The sequence below is a fragment of the Papio anubis genome, chromosome 1 (genome assembly GCF_008728515.1).
Source record: "Papio anubis isolate 15944 chromosome 1, Panubis1.0, whole genome shotgun sequence".
NCBI lineage: Eukaryota > Metazoa > Chordata > Mammalia > Primates > Cercopithecidae > Papio > Papio anubis.
In genome coordinates, this window is record NC_044976.1 from 104,350,102 (window position 1) to 104,367,829 (window position 17,728).

General features: G+C 34.1%; 1 long non-coding RNA gene across 1 annotated transcript in view; it reads right to left on the minus strand.

The window, feature by feature from the left end:
• LOC108584440 overlaps nt 1–17,728 on the minus strand; it is a 40,029-nt gene that overhangs the window by 19,248 nt on the left and 3,053 nt on the right. The gene's annotated exons all lie outside the window — the stretch shown is intronic.

The following is a 17,728-nucleotide window of genomic DNA, read 5'->3' on the forward strand; positions in this document are numbered from 1 at the left end:
ATATTCTATTAAGGGAAGAAATTGGTTTGCCTCATTTTCTTTCTACACAATTTTGGTACGTGTGGTGTATACAATTATATGTGTATATAAATAGATAAATAATGTTCAATTTCTGTATGTTATTTCATCCAACAATATTGCAACAACACCGTTTTGGACTGGGTAGCACAAATCTCAGGGCCTATTTTAAACTATTGTTTGTTATCTTTTTTGCAGCATTTGCCTTTCTCAATCTGTATCATGAGGTTATTTCATCATGCCTCAGCTACAGTGCTCTACTGCTCTTTGATAACTGCTGTCTATGTCTTTGAGTCCATAAGTATCTCTCACATTGAGGGTCAATTCAGCTGTCCTTGAAAAGGCACCACTCCACTTTCCTGTTATTCTCCAACATTATTCATATTCATCTGTACTCAAAATGCCAGTCTTTTTCAATTAGCCTTTAAATTGTCATTCCTCTCAGACAGATGCTTAGACATCATGACAATTACTTGTCTTTTTAGCTCTCAGTAGTGTGGAACTAAGACAGTGATCTTCAGATTGAGATCTTGTCCAATATAATTTGTTCATTCCCATATGTTTATTCACTAAAAAAGCAAAATTAAAATCAATAATTTTGCAAGATAAAGATGATATTCCCAACCATATAATTATACAAACATTTTAAACTGTAAATTTCTGAAATCATCTCAGTGAACACACTAAAACAATGTGCAGTCCTACTATGCCAAAAAGAAAAATGATATAGAAACACCTTAAATTCCTCAAAATGAGTATTAAATATTTTAAGCAGAATCACTGAAAATATGAATGAAATTCATAACTTCTCATAATGAGGTTGAAAACAGATAAAAATGAAGATAGTGTCATTTAGTTTGATTCACATGTAGTCCTGTATATATATATATTACATCACATTACTTAAAACAAAATAATGAATAAAATGTATAGACATGGGGCTGGGCGCTGTGGCTCAAGCCTGTAATCCCAGCACTTAAGGAGGCCGAGGCAGGCGGATCACGAGGTCAGAAGATCGAGACTATCCTGGTAAACACAGTGAAACACCATCTCTACTAAAAATACAAAAAAATTAGCCGGGCGAGATGGCGGGCGCCTGCGGTCCCAGCGAGTCCAGAGGCTGAGGCAGGAGAATGGAGTGAACCCGGGAGGCGGAGCTTGCAGTGAGCAGAGATGGCGCCACTGCACTTCAGCCTGGGTGACAGAGCGAGACTCCGTCTCAAAAAAAAAATATATATATATATATATATACACACACACACACACACACACACATATATATAGACATAATATAGTGATACATATTGATTTATACGGAGCCTAATTGTTAAGTTTAAGTTCTGTTGTTTATTAAAAAAATATATGAGTAGCCTAAATCCCCATTATTCCCTGATGTTGTCTCTAAATGGAAGGGAAAGACTAACTAAATGCCTTACTTATATTTTATGTATTTCTGCCTTCCCCATCACATTTAAAATTCTGCCAAGAAACATGATGGATTTAGTTAAAGTTCTGTGCACTGATCTTAGTATGATGTGTGAGTTCATACAAGGAGTTCAATAGCCATTCAGTGAATGAATGATAAAATGAATAAATTTGGTTACGCTTATAAGATAAACTATAATCAGTATAAATGACAAGTATTTATATGAAACATGAAAAGAAAAAATATGAGTTCATGCTGTTATAGTAAAAGTTTTATTGACAATTCACTGTGCAATTGTTTTCTGTAAAAACTCAGGATTCAAGATGTTTAGGATAGAAGTAGTTGTTCCAAAATCTCACAGAGATATCTTACCTAAAGTCATGACACATAAAAAGGAAATACCTCCTGGGGTTGTTTGTGTGTAAAGTAACAAACTGGCATTTTAACACAGATGCAGGGCATTCACATAAAAGAACGTGTTTGTGTAGATGTGTCAGTAAGTTTGTGGGGGTCTTAGGAAGACATATAAAATGATAATACATTAGCCTATTTACTCAGTCCTTGATGTGATATGATTAATCAAGCTTGACTTTTATTACTTTATTACAGGAGCTTATTTTTTGGCCAAAAGAAAGAAATGGCTTATAAAACTCTAGAATCTAGATTTTTAGATACATATACCTAATCGTTTGGCAAAAATAAGACAAGGATTTTCACTAATTGTGTATGTACTTGAAAAAACAAATAATTATAATAATTTCCTTTCTAAGTCCTGAGGAAACTAACAATGACTACAGCCACTTTTCCTTTTCTTGTATTAGCTACGGATTAAGTCCCATAGATTGAAAGTGAGACAAATAATATTATCAATTAAATGATGAAATAAATGTATATTTACATAAACTGGATTGAATTTAGTATTGAACTATGACTAAAGAAGACTTTCAAGTTTTCCAGATAATGATTCTTACCTCATCATTACAAAAACTAAACCACATTTGTGTAGGAAATCATGATTTGATTCCAATTTGTTAAATATTGAGTTATTCATTTGTGCACAAAGGTTCTAATAGCCCAAAGATGTCCTAGAAAAATCAAATCTTTATTGAGAATTTAACCCAGTTTTGAAATTTCTGACTAGGGAAACAAGAGCAAGCATATACCCAGGAATTTCAATGCACAATAATGTGACATTTGACATTCAAGAATTTATTGAACTCATAAAGCCAGAAGTCATTTTCATGACTGGTTTAGTAATTTTCTTTGAACTACATGACTATGACTATTTTTTAAAGCACTTGCAAAACCCAAGGAGCAAAATAAGAGAAAATTACCTGAAAATTGGAAAAGACTTTATTGCCAAGTAACTTATAAACTAAATAGTATAATTTTTTTGAACTCTAGTTCTTTGAAATAAGACTTCTACAACCCTTTCCAGATGTCTATATTTGCATTAGACTGGCACATAGCATTAACTCTACTTCAAGAGGTGAAACTTTGATAAATGCATGGAATTATAGCATATATTTGTTATAAGAGCAAATAGTGTACCACTAATTCATGTAATGATCATGTACACATATATTCCTAGTGGTCAGAGATAACACTAGAAAAAAAACAAATATTTTAAAAACATTTTATGAATAGTATAGAGATAATTTATTATTATTTTTTCTAGCAATGTTTTTGAAAAGTATGACAGATAAGAAGTAAACTTGAGTCAGTTTGGTGGCAATTATATAGCATAAATACAAAATATATAGTTTAAGTACATAAATTTGAAGTTAAAGTCAAAGTTATAATGAATCAATAACATTATGCTGCTAACTCTTGCTGAAAGTTAGAATAGATTTTAAAATACTGACTTACGGTTTTCATTGGAATTTCCCAACTGAATGATGACAAATAACATACTTCTTCCATATAATGAAATTGTATTGAATTATAAAATCCTTTCTTCTAGAAAGCAATGATTATGAAGTAATGTCAATTATACATTGAGTAAAAATTAAATTTGCCTTGCATATGTATTGGTTTATATGCAATTTCATTCATGACTTTTGATATATGATTATATATTATAGAGAGTACTAAATGTTTTTCTAAGTTATTTTATATTGCCTGATTATTTCAAATAAAACAATTATTTTAAATGAAAATCACATGGCTGTTTAGTTTAATAGTTGCTAAGAAAAAATACTTAAAATATTTGAATATAACCTTTCATCTTGTCAGAACAATTGCATTTGTTCTCATTATGCAATGCATAAATCACATTAATGTCTTTATTAATCCATGCAACAAGAATACTTCAATATGTTTGTTGTTTCTGTAAATGCATGTTAATATGCTTAATATTTTAACATATATACATCATAAACCTCACATATGTTTATAATTGTTATTCGTTTTATGTAAATTGAGTATTATTTTGAGAAGGAATTGTGATTTACCAGATATACACATTAATATTGTCAGTAATTTAATGTGATCAAACAAGTTCATCTTGGCCATTCTGTGTTGAGGTTCTAAGATTTCTGCCCTTGGCTTTTCCTCCTCTACCTGAACATATCCTACTTGGGAAATACTCTTACTCACATATAAAGATTCTCAATTCTTTATTTTCAGCCAAGTCTTTCTCTATATACTTCAGATACATGTATTCTAACAATATTGAAAATATCTAAAATATCCTGAATATTTTCCACTTTAAATTTCTCAAACACCTTATAATTCACTTTTCCACATTTCCACCAGCATCCACTTAAGGTCATTTTGAGAAGTACCCTCTACAGATGATTGTGGTTATTTGCCAAATATTGCCAATTCTTTGCTCTTTTAGTCAAATGTTAGACTTACATCTTCTGAATCTCTTATGGATTATTGTAACTACGTGATTATTTATGAAGCTGTTACTAATGTGAAAGTTCCTTTCAGATTTAGCATTTAATTTGTTAAGCTGTTTTAGAATTTACTTTGTTTATATTTTGCCATCCCAATTGGCAGTATTTAAGACTATGCTTACTCCATCACCCTGAAAAATTTTTCTCTTTATCTTTGATTAGTTGAGTATAAACAAAAAATACATTTTTACTGCTACAAGTCACTAAGATTTTGAATGTTTTATTACTACAGCATAACTCAGCTTATCCTTGAGGATGTAGAAATTGGTATACAGATAGGCAATGCTTCTATAAAATAATCAATTGCTTATTATTTGGCAAGCAGATCAAAAGCTATAATTGAATGATTGAAAAATGAAATTTGTATAATGTAGTGACAAAACATTTGGTAAATTGTGAGCTACAATAGTGTTATAAGCAAATAATGTAGCAATGGAGTAATAGAGAACAGAAGAAGTTAGAAAATAGAATGTTACCAGCCTTTGCTTGTCATGATTGGCTACACTTCACAAGATAATACAAGGAAGAAATTAACATATGAAATAATTGGCTGTCATTATAAAAAGGAATAAAAAGAAAGAGAAGCCAAAATTTGGCAACCAGATGTGTTGGAAAACACAACTACTTCTTGTCTCCAATGTGTAAAATATACAATTAAAAAGGTTTTGAGCAAAAACTTCTGCTTAGAACTTACTATTCTGCATAAATAAAATAAAAAGTATAGTAGTTACACTCGTATACTCATTGCAGAAACATCTTAATTGTCTGAGGTGATGTCCAGTAATTCTTTCAGATGAAAGATTTATAGCTTTCCTTCTTAAGACTGATAGGGCTAACACGTCATAATTTTTTCAAAGATATGAAGAGGCATGTCTCCAAACAATAAGCCAAAATCACAACAAAATATCCAAAAGTCTATGTGAAATTATTGGCACATAAAACTCATTAAAGTTTAAAAGTAGGAAGCTAAGTATGTGTAAGTGCCAAAGAATCCATCAATATGGATTAAAACAGTTTGTGACATTTTAGAATGTAAAACATCCCTTGGACCAACCTTTTGGGCATGAAGTTATTCCTAGAATTAATTTAAAGAATAGGATTATCACCCTGACACCGGAGAATACGGCTTAATAGTAAAGGAACTGGATAAGACTTCTGTTTATTTCTCATAAAGAGTGGGAAAATGGGTTTTGAGTGTGGGAAGGAGTGTAAATGAGATTTTTGATAGCCAGAAAGGAGAACTCTAGTAGTCATTTGTGCTCTTTACAACATTTTTATTTCTTTTCCGTTTTGAAGAAAATACTATAATTTTATTTCTGGTCCTGCTTGTGATTATGTGGGAACATTTGAGTAGTTGTGGCCAATGAGATAAAATCACAAGTGATACATAATACTTCCACATCAGACATTTGCTTGACAGGTCAAACCTTAGGAATAACATCCTCAGGAATGGCACTAATAATATTTGATTGAGCCTTCTCCATCAGTTTTGTTGTTGGAACCTTATTAGGACACTGCCCCTTCCCACTCACTATTGACTTTCAAAGGACATGCAACATAAGAAAAAAATACAATATTGTTGCTTTATATCATTAAGACTTGAGAGTGTCTAAACTAAGGCATGACCAAACTTTTGGTGAATGATGCATGGAAGTGTGTACTTTGGTAAATTTTCCATTCCAAGGGAGATCAATCCCTGAAAGTCCCAAGAAGACTATGAAAATTAAAGCCTCATGTGGCATTACATGTTGTAAAGAAAATGAACTAGGATAACAAGATTCCTCATGTTTAGTTCACAGATATGGTCCAGTGGCCTACTATGTCCAACGTGACAAATGACTTTTCTGGTATTACTAGGAAAGACAGATTTAGGAAAGTCTAGGACTTATAGACTGGGGTAATCCAGGTTGTAATAGAATAATCAGTCACATCCTAGAATAGTCATTGTGATTTGGTAGCTGATATAGTTTAGCTCTGTGTCCCCACCCGAATCTCACCTTAAATTGTAATAATCCCCATGTGTCAAGGATGGGACTAAGTGGAGATAACTGAATCATAGGGACAGTTTCCCACATGCTGTTCTCAGGATAGTGAGTTCTCACAAGATCTGATGATTTTATAAGGGACCTCCTCCACCACTCAGCACTTCTGTCTCCTGCCTCCATGTGAAGAAGGATGTGTTTGCTTTCCTTTCCACCGTTATTGTAAGTTTCATGAAGCCTCCCCAGCAATGTGGAACTGTGAGTCAATTAAAATAATTTCCCTTATAAATTACCCAGTCTCAGGTATTTCTTCATAGCAGCATGAAAACAGACTAATACAGTAAATTGGAACTAAAAGGGTGAGGTGCTTCTATAAAGATATCTGAAAATCTGGCAGTGAATTGGGAACTGGGTAACAGCTAGAGGATGGAACAGTTTGGGGGCTCAGAAGAAAACAGGAAGATGTGGGAAAGTTTGGAACTTCCTAGAGACTTGTCGAATGGCTTTGACCAAAATGCTGATAGTGACATGAACAATGAAGTCCAGGCTGATGTGGTCTCAGATAGAGATGAAAAACTTATTGAGAACTAGAGCAAAGGTGACACTTGCTATGCATTAGCAGGGAGACTGGCAGCATTTCACCCCTGCCATGGGAGGTCTGTGGAACTTTGAACTTCAGAGAGATGATTTAGGGTGTCTAGCAGAAGAAATTTCTAAGTATCAAAGCATTCAAGAGGAAGCAGAACATAAAAGTTTGGAAATTTTGACCTGAGGATGCAATAGAAAAGATCACCTCAGTTTCTGGTGATAAATTTAAGCCCGATGAAGAAATTTGCATAACTAAAGAGGAGCTAGGGCCAGGCATGGTGGTTCACGCCTGTAATCCCAGCACTTCGGGAGGCCGAGGCGGGTGGATCACGAGGTCAGGAGAGCGAGACCATCCTGGCTAACACAGTGAAACCCCGTCTCTACTAAAAATACAAAAAAATTAGCTGGGCATAGTGGTAGGCACCTGTAGTCCCCGCTACTTGGGAGGCTGAGGCAGGAGAATGGCGTGAACCTGGGAGGTGGAGTTTGCAGTGAGCAGAGATCACGCCACTGCACTCCAACCTGTGCAACAGAGTGAGACTCTGTCTCAAAAAAAAAAAAAAAAAAAAAAGAGGAACTAAACGTTAATCACCAAATCAATGGGGAAAATGACTCCAGGGCATATCACAGACCTTCATAGCAGCCCCTTCCAACATAAGCCCAGAGGCCTTAGAGGGAAAAATGATTTCCTGGGCTGGGACCAGGGCCACCCTGCTCTGTGTAGCTTCTGGATATAGTGCACTGCATCCCAGTTGCTTCATCTCTAACTGTGGCTAAAAGGGACCAAGATACCACTTGGGCCATTGCCTCAGAGAGTGCAGTGCCAGTCTTGGTGACTGGCAACTTCCACATAGTGTTGAGCCTGTGGGTACACAGAAGACAAGAATTGAGGTTTTGGAATCTCTGCCTAAATTTCAAAAGATGTATGTAAACACCTGGATGTATGGGCAGAATTTTGCTGCAGTGGTGGAGCCCTCATGGAGATCCTCTGCTAGGGCAGTGCAGAAGGAAAATGTGGGGATGGAGCCCGTACAGATTCTCCACACTGAGACACTGCCTGGTGGAGCTGTGAGAAGAGGGTAACCAACCTCCAGACCCGGAATTGTAGATCCACCTACAGCTTGAACTGTGTGTCTGGAAAAGTCACAGACACCCAATGCCAGCTGTGAAAGCAGAGGGAATGGGCGCTGTACCCTGCAAAGTCACAGGTATGGAGCTGCCCAAGGCCATGGAAGCCCACCTCTTGCATGAACAATGGAGTCAAAGGAGATCGTTTTGGAACTTCAAGGTTTAATTACTGCTCTACTTGATTTTGAACTTGCATGGGGCCTGTGTCCTTTTTGTTTTGACCAATTTCTCCCATTTGGAATGGGTATATTTACCAATTGCCTGTAACCCAATTGTATCTAGGAAGTGACTAATTGCTTTTGATTTTGCAGGTTGATAGATGAAAAGGACTTGCCTTCTCTCAGATGAGACTTTGAACTTTAACTTTGAAGTTAATGCTGGAATGATTTAAGGATTCAAGGGATGGTGGGAAGGGTATTATTGTGTTTTGAAATGTGAGAACTTGAGACTCGCAAGGGGCCAGGGATGAAATGATATGATTTGTCTGTGTCCCCACCCAAATCTCACTTTGAATTGTAATAATTCCCACATGTCAAGGGCGGGACCAGGTGGAGATAATTGAATCATGTGGACAGTTTCCCCTATGATGTTTTCATGATAGTGAATGAGTTCTCACAAGATCTGATCATTTTATAAGGGACTTCTCCCTTTGCTTGGCACTTCTGTCTACTGAAGCCATGTGAAAAAGGATGTGTTTGCTTCTGCTTCCACCATGATTGTAAGGTTCCTGAGACTGCCCCAGCCATGTGGAACTGTGAGTCAATTAAACCTATTTCCTTTATAAGTTACTCAGTCTCAGGTATTTCTTCATAGCAGTGTGAGAACAGATTAATACAGCAATCTAAGGCTTGAGGCCTTCCATATCACAGTTAGGAGGAGGAATTAATTTTTTCTTCCTAAAGATGATGTAAATTACAGAATATAATTATAAAACTGGCATGGGCCTGATCTGAGATTAACCATTTATCTAAAATTTATCAGTAAGAATAAATAGCCTAATTTTTAATATATTTTTGTAAGAAAATAAATTCAAATGGCTGTAAAAGTGTTCCAAAGCTACAGGCATATCTACTAGAAAAGTGTCCTACTTCCTTGGTATAACCTTAAGTGAATTCTAGATTAAAAAGAAAAAAAATCTTCGAGAATAGACTAACAGGAAATCATAGAAATTTGACCAAATTAAAATAGTATTCTCACTCTTAGCAGTATTGTTTTTCATTGCAATACATTTAAAAGCAAAATAAGATAGAAAAAAAAGCATGAGTCTGATGGATAAGGTAGCATTTTGCAGTTTCATCCTTTACTCTGATTAAGGAACAAAATGACAAGAAAGTCTCAATTGCGTTGTAACAGGAAAGATAGGATCCTGGATTATTTTGAAAACTTTGAGAGAGCAAAAAGTCAGACAGCCTTTTCTCACATTTTTGCTTGAGGAAATATCATATCTTATTAGGTGACTGTCCATAATGTGGAACCAGTTTTGACTAAAGATCCTCACTAGCATCTTGGCCATTATTATTTATGCTGATAAAGAAAATGAACAGCAAGTTCTCTTAACCTGAATATATTTTAGCTTCTTTTCAATAGTAGTTTGTATAGGCTCCTACATGGTTTAAATAGCATGAACAGTATGATTCTATGCATTCATTTGCCATGAATTTGACATATTTTTTAAAATATTGTAGATTTGAGATCAATTTGCAGGACACTAGAATAAAACTCTTAGCTAAGCTGATATTCTTCTACACAAACAGATCATATTTTTCCAAGTTGGGGAACTATGGAAGGGTTGAGATATTTTTCTGTGTAGTGTCTTGTGGACGGCTCATATGATGGCAGTTAATGAAGAGGCGTTTCCTGCAAGAAAGGTACTAACTTCTCTACAGTGCCAAGTTTCAGTGCGCTATGTTTTCTTAAATAAATAAATAAACAAACACAAACATCTTTCCAATTTATAGAATGGTAAAATTCAAAGCAGAAATTATAAGGCACGCTCTTTGTGGGTATTCAGGATTGATAGTCATTCAGGTGGTGGACACAGAGTCCTGGCAACAGAAAATAATTTAAAACTCTAAAGACCAAATGGTGCATGTGTGAAACAAGCTTAAACAACAAAATGAAAAGTAAAAACATTGGCTAGCAAAACAGTCTCAGGATTCAAGATTCTTTTTTAGAGAAACAGAATGTTTGGTTTAGCCTTGAAATTATTTGTCTTTTCACAAGAAGATGAAATATAACCTTTGATTTCCAAATCTCCCAACTACCTAGACTGAAAGTTAATGTGTTGCACTATCTGAGCAAATTTCTCTGAAATGTATTCCACTTCATAAAATGACATTGTTAGAATTCTTAAAATTAAAAATAGGCATGCACAGTGTTTACAGATTATATATCATGTGTATTTATTATACAGCTAAACACATCAGAGACACTAAGACAATTTTAACTAATAATCATTTGGGATACCCAATTTTAATACCTAATTTCTACAGGAAATTAATTCTTTACAAATATATGACGAGTTTAATTTACAGCATTAAAATATCTGGCTTTTTGTAGGCAAAGATTATGTTTCAGTATAATGAAATATACTGAATATACTGAAATTATACATACATATATTGGGCTGATAGAGTTTGAAGTATATTGAATTTAAATATACTGAATATTCTGTATAAATATTTATATATATTTACATGTATATTTTGGTATATTAAGTATATTTGTATGTTTATATTATAAATATCCAGTTATATATACACATACATAAATCAGGTTAATATAAAGTATATTGAATTGAAATATGCTAATTGAAACATACTAAATATACTGAAACATATAAATTAATATATTTGTGTGTGTGTGGCTAATGAAGTTCGTATGTGTTCAGGGCAGAAGTCTGTCAAATATAGATACTAGACTCTTTCCATCTGAATCAAAATTTGCTAGAATATTCATTCAATAATTCAGTAACACTTTCATCTTTATAAATCAACTCTATTTTAATTTCATTTTGAGGCATTCTCAGAATAAATAGTATAACATATTTTTAAATATACTATTTATGTATTAGGGAGTTCAAAAACAAAATTAAGATATGCCAGTCAATTTATTCACTTAAAAAATGCTTATAAAGAGGCTAGGCACTGATATGATTCTAGGAAATTCCTTCTCAATAAGAAAGACATAAAATCTGTCCTACTGGAACTCACAGTCTACTGGAAGAGACAGGGAAAAATATGTAAGTTAATAAAAAATTACACAAATATATTTATTTGTGATTAGTTAAGAGATACATCACCAGAAACTTTCATGATCTAGAAGTTTATTTAAAGATTTCTTAAGGAAGATTGTATGTATTTTGGGAAGTCTGAGAATGGACTTTTTGACAAAGTAATGTGGAGTGTACCAGAAAAAGTCTATCATACATCAAGCACTTATTGTAAAAGGGACATTGAAAGATACACCTGAAGAATAGTTAGTGAATGGAGAGCAGCCCAAGTTGAATCTAGAGATAGGGAGGCAGCAGGTCATATAGAATATTGACAAAAACACAACAAACACATACACATAATTACTTATATGAATAAATATAATGCAAATAAGCATATTCATGGATGCCTATTAATTATAGGTAAAACCCTACACTTCTTCCAATGTTGACATTATCAAAAAAAAAAAAAAAGAGGTCTGTTTTTAGAAATAAAATAAATCATGACCATTGATATGGTTTGGCTGTGTCCTCACCCAAATCTCATCTTGAATTGTAGTTCCCGTAAACCCCATGTGTCGTGGGAGGGGCCAGGTGGGAGGTTATTTAATCATGGGGGTGGTTACCCTCATACTGTTCTCATAATAGTGAGTGATTTCTCACAATATCTGATGATTTTACAAGGGGCTTTCTCCACTTTTACTTGGCACTTCTTCCTGAAGTGAAGGAGGACATGTTTGCTTCCCCTTTTGCTATAATTGTAAGTTTCCTGAGGCCTCCCCAGCCATGCTGAACCGTGAGTCAATTAAACCTCTTTCCTTTATAAATTACCATTCTTGGGTATGTCTTTACTAGCAGGATGAGAAGAGACTAATACAGTCAATTTTTACCTCAGGCTGTAAAGATACCTGAAAATGTGGATGTGAGGTTGGAACTGAGTAACAGGCAGAGGTTACAACCATTTGGAAAGCTCAGAAGAAGACAGGAAAATGTGGGAACATTTGGAACTTCCTAGAGACTTGGAGTGCTAGAAGACAAGAAGATGTGGGAAAGTTTGGAACTTCCTACAGACTTGAAGGGCTCAGAAGACAGGAGGATGGGGAAATTTGGAATTTCCTAGAGAATCGGAGGGCTCAGAACACAGGAACATGGGGAAATTTGGAACTTCCTAGGGAACTGGAGGGCTTAGAAGAGAGGAACATGGGGAAATTTTGAACTTTACCCTAGAGACTTTGAGGGCTCAGAAGACAGGAACATGGGAAAATTTGGAACTTCCTAGGGACTTGCAGGGTTCAGAAGATAGGAAGATGTGGGAAAGTTTGGAACTTCTTAGAGACTTGGTAAATGACTTTGACCACAATGCTGATAGTGATATGGATGACAAAGTCCAGGTTGAGGTGGCCTCAGATGGAGATGAGGAACTTCATGGGAATTAGAGTAAAGGTCACTCTTGCTATGCAAAGAGACTGGCAACATTTTTTGACTACCCTGAAGACATGTGAAACTTTGAACTTGAGAGAGATGATTTAGGGTATCTGGTGGAAGAAACTTCAAAGCGGCAAAGTGATCAAGAGAAAGCAGAGCATAATAGTTTGGAAAATTTGCAGCCTGATAATGTGATAGAAAATAAAACCCCATTTTCTGGGGATAAATTCAAGCCTAATGAAGAAATTTAATAATGAGGAGCCAAATGTTAATCATCAAAGCAATGTAGCAATTTCCTTCAATGCTTGGTCTTTCGATGGTGTTTATCCTGAAGAGATGTTAGATTTTTATCAAAAGTTTTTTCTGCATCCATTGAGATGATAGTATGTTTTTGGTTTCTAATTTTGCTTATGTAGTAAATCACAGTTATTCACCTTGTAACTATGTTGAATCAACTTACATTTTAAGAATAAAGCCTACTTGATCATGTGGAAGTAACTTTTTGATGTGTTGCTGGATTTTATTTGCTTATATTTTGTTGGGGATTTTTGGGTCTATGTTTATTCAGGATATTGACCTGATGTTTTCTTTCTTCATTGTGTCTTTGCCAGGTTTTGGCATTAGGCTCATGTTGGCTTCAAAGAATGATATGGGAAGAAGATCCTATTCTGTGATTTTTCTTGGAATATTTTCATGTTATTCTTTGTGTGTATGGTAGAATTAGCCACAAACATTATTCTTTGTATGTATGGTACAATTATTCTTTGTATGTATGGTAGAATTTAGCTGTATATCTGTCTGGCCCAGGGTTTTTTTTTGTTGTTTGTTTGTTTGTTTTAATTTGGTTTGGCGTTTTGTTTCTTTGTTTGTTTGGTTAGTAGGGTTTTTGTGTTGTTTTTATTACTGATTCAATTTCAGAGTTCAATATTGGTCCATTCAGGGTTTCAGTATCATCCTGATTCAATCTTCAGGAACTATGTGCTTCCAGAAATGTATCTCTTTCCTCTAGATTTTCTAATTTGTGTGCATACAGTTGTTCATAGTATTCTCTGGGGATTTTTAAAAAAATATTTGTATAGGATCAGTTGCAGTGTCATCTTTGTCATTTCTGATTGCACCTATTTCAATATATTCCTTTTACCTTTGTTAACCTAGCTAGTGTTCTATCAATATTATTTATTTTCTCAAAGAACAAAGTCTTAGTTTTATCAAGCTTTTGTATAGATTTGTAGATCTTAATCTAATCAAAAAATTCTCTGATTTATTTACTTTCTTCTGCTAGTTAAGATGTTGGTTTGTTTATTCTTTTCTTTCTAGTTCTTTTATGTGCAAAGTTAGATTATCAGTTTCAGATATTTCTAACTTCTTGAAGAAGGTCTTTTAAGGCTATAAACTTTCCTCTTAGCACTGCTTTGGTTGAATCCCAAAGATTTTGGTAATTTCTGTCCCTATTTTTATTAGTTTAAATTTTTTTTATTACTCTTTTATTTCAATGTTCACTCAGGAGTTATTCAAGACAAAGTTGTTTAATTTCCATGTATGTGTGTACTTTTGAGAGATGTTCTTGATATTGGCTTCCATATTTATTGCATTGTGGTCCAAGAGTGTACTTGGTATAATTTCATTTTTTAAAATTTATTGAGATTTGCGTTAGGACCTAGAATGTAGTAAACCTTAAAATATATCCTATGTGCATATGAAAACTAAGTCCAATTAGTCAAGTGTCAAAATTAAGTCCAGAGTTTCCTTGTCAGTTTAGTGCTTTGATGATATAAGTACCAATGTCATTTTTTGCAGAATTGGAAAAACCTATTATAAAATACATACAAAATCAAAATAGAGCCTGAATATCTAAAGTGATCCTAACCAAAAAGAAAGCTGAAGGCATCACATTACCTAATTTAAAACTATACTACAAGGCTACAATAAGTAAAACAGCAAGGTATTGGTTGAATAAACAAAACAAAACACAACACCCCAGAAAACCACACACATCAACCAGTGGAACAGAATAGAAAACTCAGAAATAAAGCTGCACACCTATAGCCACCTGATTTTTGTCTATTCTGACAAAGGCAAGCAATAGAAAAAGAACTCTCTATTCAATAAAGGATGCTAGAATAACTACATAGCTACATACAGAAGACTGAAACTAGACACTTACATTTTACCATATACAAAAATTAATTCAAGATAGAGTAAAGCTCTAAATGTAAAACCTCAAACTATAAAAAAATTGTAGAAGAAAACTCAGGAGATACCCTTAACGACATCAACTTTGGCAAATAATTTATGACCAAGTTTTCAAAAGTGATTTTAATAAAAACAAAAGTTGGCAAGTGGGACCTAATTAAACTAAAGAGCTTCTGCATAGTAAATGAAACTATCAGCAGGTTAAACAGACAACCTTCAGAAATGAAGAAAATATTCACAATCTATGCATCTGACAGAAGCTTAATATTCAGAATCTATAAGGTACTTAAACTAATCACTTAGCAAAAACCACATAGCCCCATTAAAGAATGGTAAAATACATCAACAGATACTCTGTATAAGAGTATATAAAAGCTGCCAACAAACAAATGGAAAAAATGCTCATCGTCAGAGAAATGCAAATCAAAAGCACAATGAGAAACCATCTCACACCAGACAGAATGGCTATTACTAAAATATTAAAAAACAACAATGTTTCTGAGGCTGTGGACAAAAGGGGGTACTTATACACTATTACACTATTGGCAGGATTGTAAAATAGTTTAGCCACTGTAGAAAGCAGTCTGCGGTGTTCTCAAAAAAAAAAAAAAACTTAAAACAGAGCTATCATTTGACCCAGTAACGTCACTATTGGATATATACTCAAAGAACTATAAATCATTATACCAAAACCACACATGCACTTGTATGTTGATTACCACACTATTCACAATAGCGAAAACATGGAATCAACCTAGGTGCCCATAAATAGTGGATTGGATAAATAAAATGTAGTTCATACACACCATGAAATACTATGCAGCTAAAAAGAATGAAATAATGTTCTTTGCAGCAACATGGATGGAGCCAGAAATGATAATTCTAAGCAAATTAATGCGGAAACAAAAAGTCAAGTGCTACATGCTCTCAGTTGTAAGTGGGAGCTATATACTGAACACACATGGACATATACATGGGAACAATAGACACTGAAGACTACTGGTGGTGAAGAAAAGAGGGTATATGTTGAAATATTACCTATTGGGTACTAGGCTCACTACTTTGGTCCAATATCCTCATGTAATAATCCTACACATGTACTCCCTCTATTTAAAATAACAGCCGAAATTTAAAAAAATGAAGTGCTAGGTTCCCTTTGGTGCATCTACCTCTGTTTCCAATGAGATTGGGGAGCTGTAGACCTGTTTCTCTTCAGAAATGCTGGTCTGTGAAGATGTAGTTATCTTAAACTAGTGGGGGAAACAAAACCAATATTGAAGTTCCTACTTAGATGTCTCTATTCCTCTAGGTTAAATAGGGCTATGTGTGTGTACATACATTAGTGTCCACACAGACATGAATTTGAGGATAAAGTCCTCTGCCTGTACTTATTTGATGTATATCTCACTTCTTTCCACTTTATGAAGTATCACAGACAGAAGAAAGGTGAAGGTGGAGATATCCTCTATGTGAGAGTTGAATTTCTCATCTCGACATTGTAAAAAAAAACTATGTTTTTCAAATACAAATGTGAAGTACCTTTTGTGATAATAAGCCAATTTCTTTCCTAAGATGGAATACAATAGCCCAATGTCCAGTTTTCTGGTGTAAAATATGCTCAAGCAAAAATTTACAATAAGCATTAATCTAACGTGAGATTTAAAAGAAGAAAAGAAGTCCCTGTAACCAGCCTTCTCAAATAGGCTTATAGTCAGTGGAGACATCTATGTCTCATTTTTCTGAAGTGCAAATTTACAAGTATAGGTTAGTTAAGTATATATTCATTTGAAATCAGCATTGTCTCAATCACAATTATTGTTTCTTTTCTATTTTTGGTGGTATTATTATTTATTCATCTTATGAATAATATTGATATCTGACATGTGCTACAAATGCTTAATGCTGTCTCCATATTGAGTTATGTTTACTCATATCTTCTGCATAGTCTCTCTGGGTTGAAAATCTTCTGGTTAGCTGAGATATTTGATCTTGAGTTTGTGTCTCTTTTCTTACCATTTATTTTAAGTTCAGGGGTACATGTGCAGGTTTGTTATATAGGTAAATGTTTTTCTTGGGTGTTTGTTGTACAGCTTATTTCATCACTCAGGTATTAAGTCCAGTAATCATTAGCTATTTTTTCTTATCCTCGCCTTCTTCCCACCCTGCACCCTCCAAAAGGCCCTAGTGTGTATTATCTCACTTTATGTGTCCATGTATTCTCCTCATTTAGCCCCCATTTGTTTTCTCGATACTATTTGAATCACCACAATAAATTATAAACTATTACTTGTTTACTTTGTTTTGCTTTTTGCATACACTGGATGTCTAATGGACATTTTCTAAATATTTCCAAATGTAACTCATTTATACAATTTTTCATGTATAGTTTATTCATGTTCCTAGCTAGTTTTCATTCTGAGGGCTATTCTTTATGTGTATTTTGGGGAATACTGTGTGCTATATAAGACTCACAGCATTATTTTAGATCTATGTAAAATAATAAATCAAAATAAATAATATATTATGGTTTAGTCACAATTTCTCTTCTCTCTTGAGTAAATAGTTCCTTTGATAAAAATAAAAAGACATGAAAAGATAGAGAAGTAGTGAAGGGAAGTGAAATAATCAGTGGGTTCTATATGTACAAGTTGTTTTGATAAGGTTTTAAAGACTGAAAATCAGGTATACCAAAATGATAAAGAATTATACTGTGTATGGCTTCATCAAATTCTTCACATGGCATAAAGAGTATCATATTTTTATAACCAGAAATGTGCCAGAAAGTGCATCTAATGCTAGAGAAAAATTCAACTGGCACTTCATCAGGCCAATTGATCAATACAGTTGCTTCTAT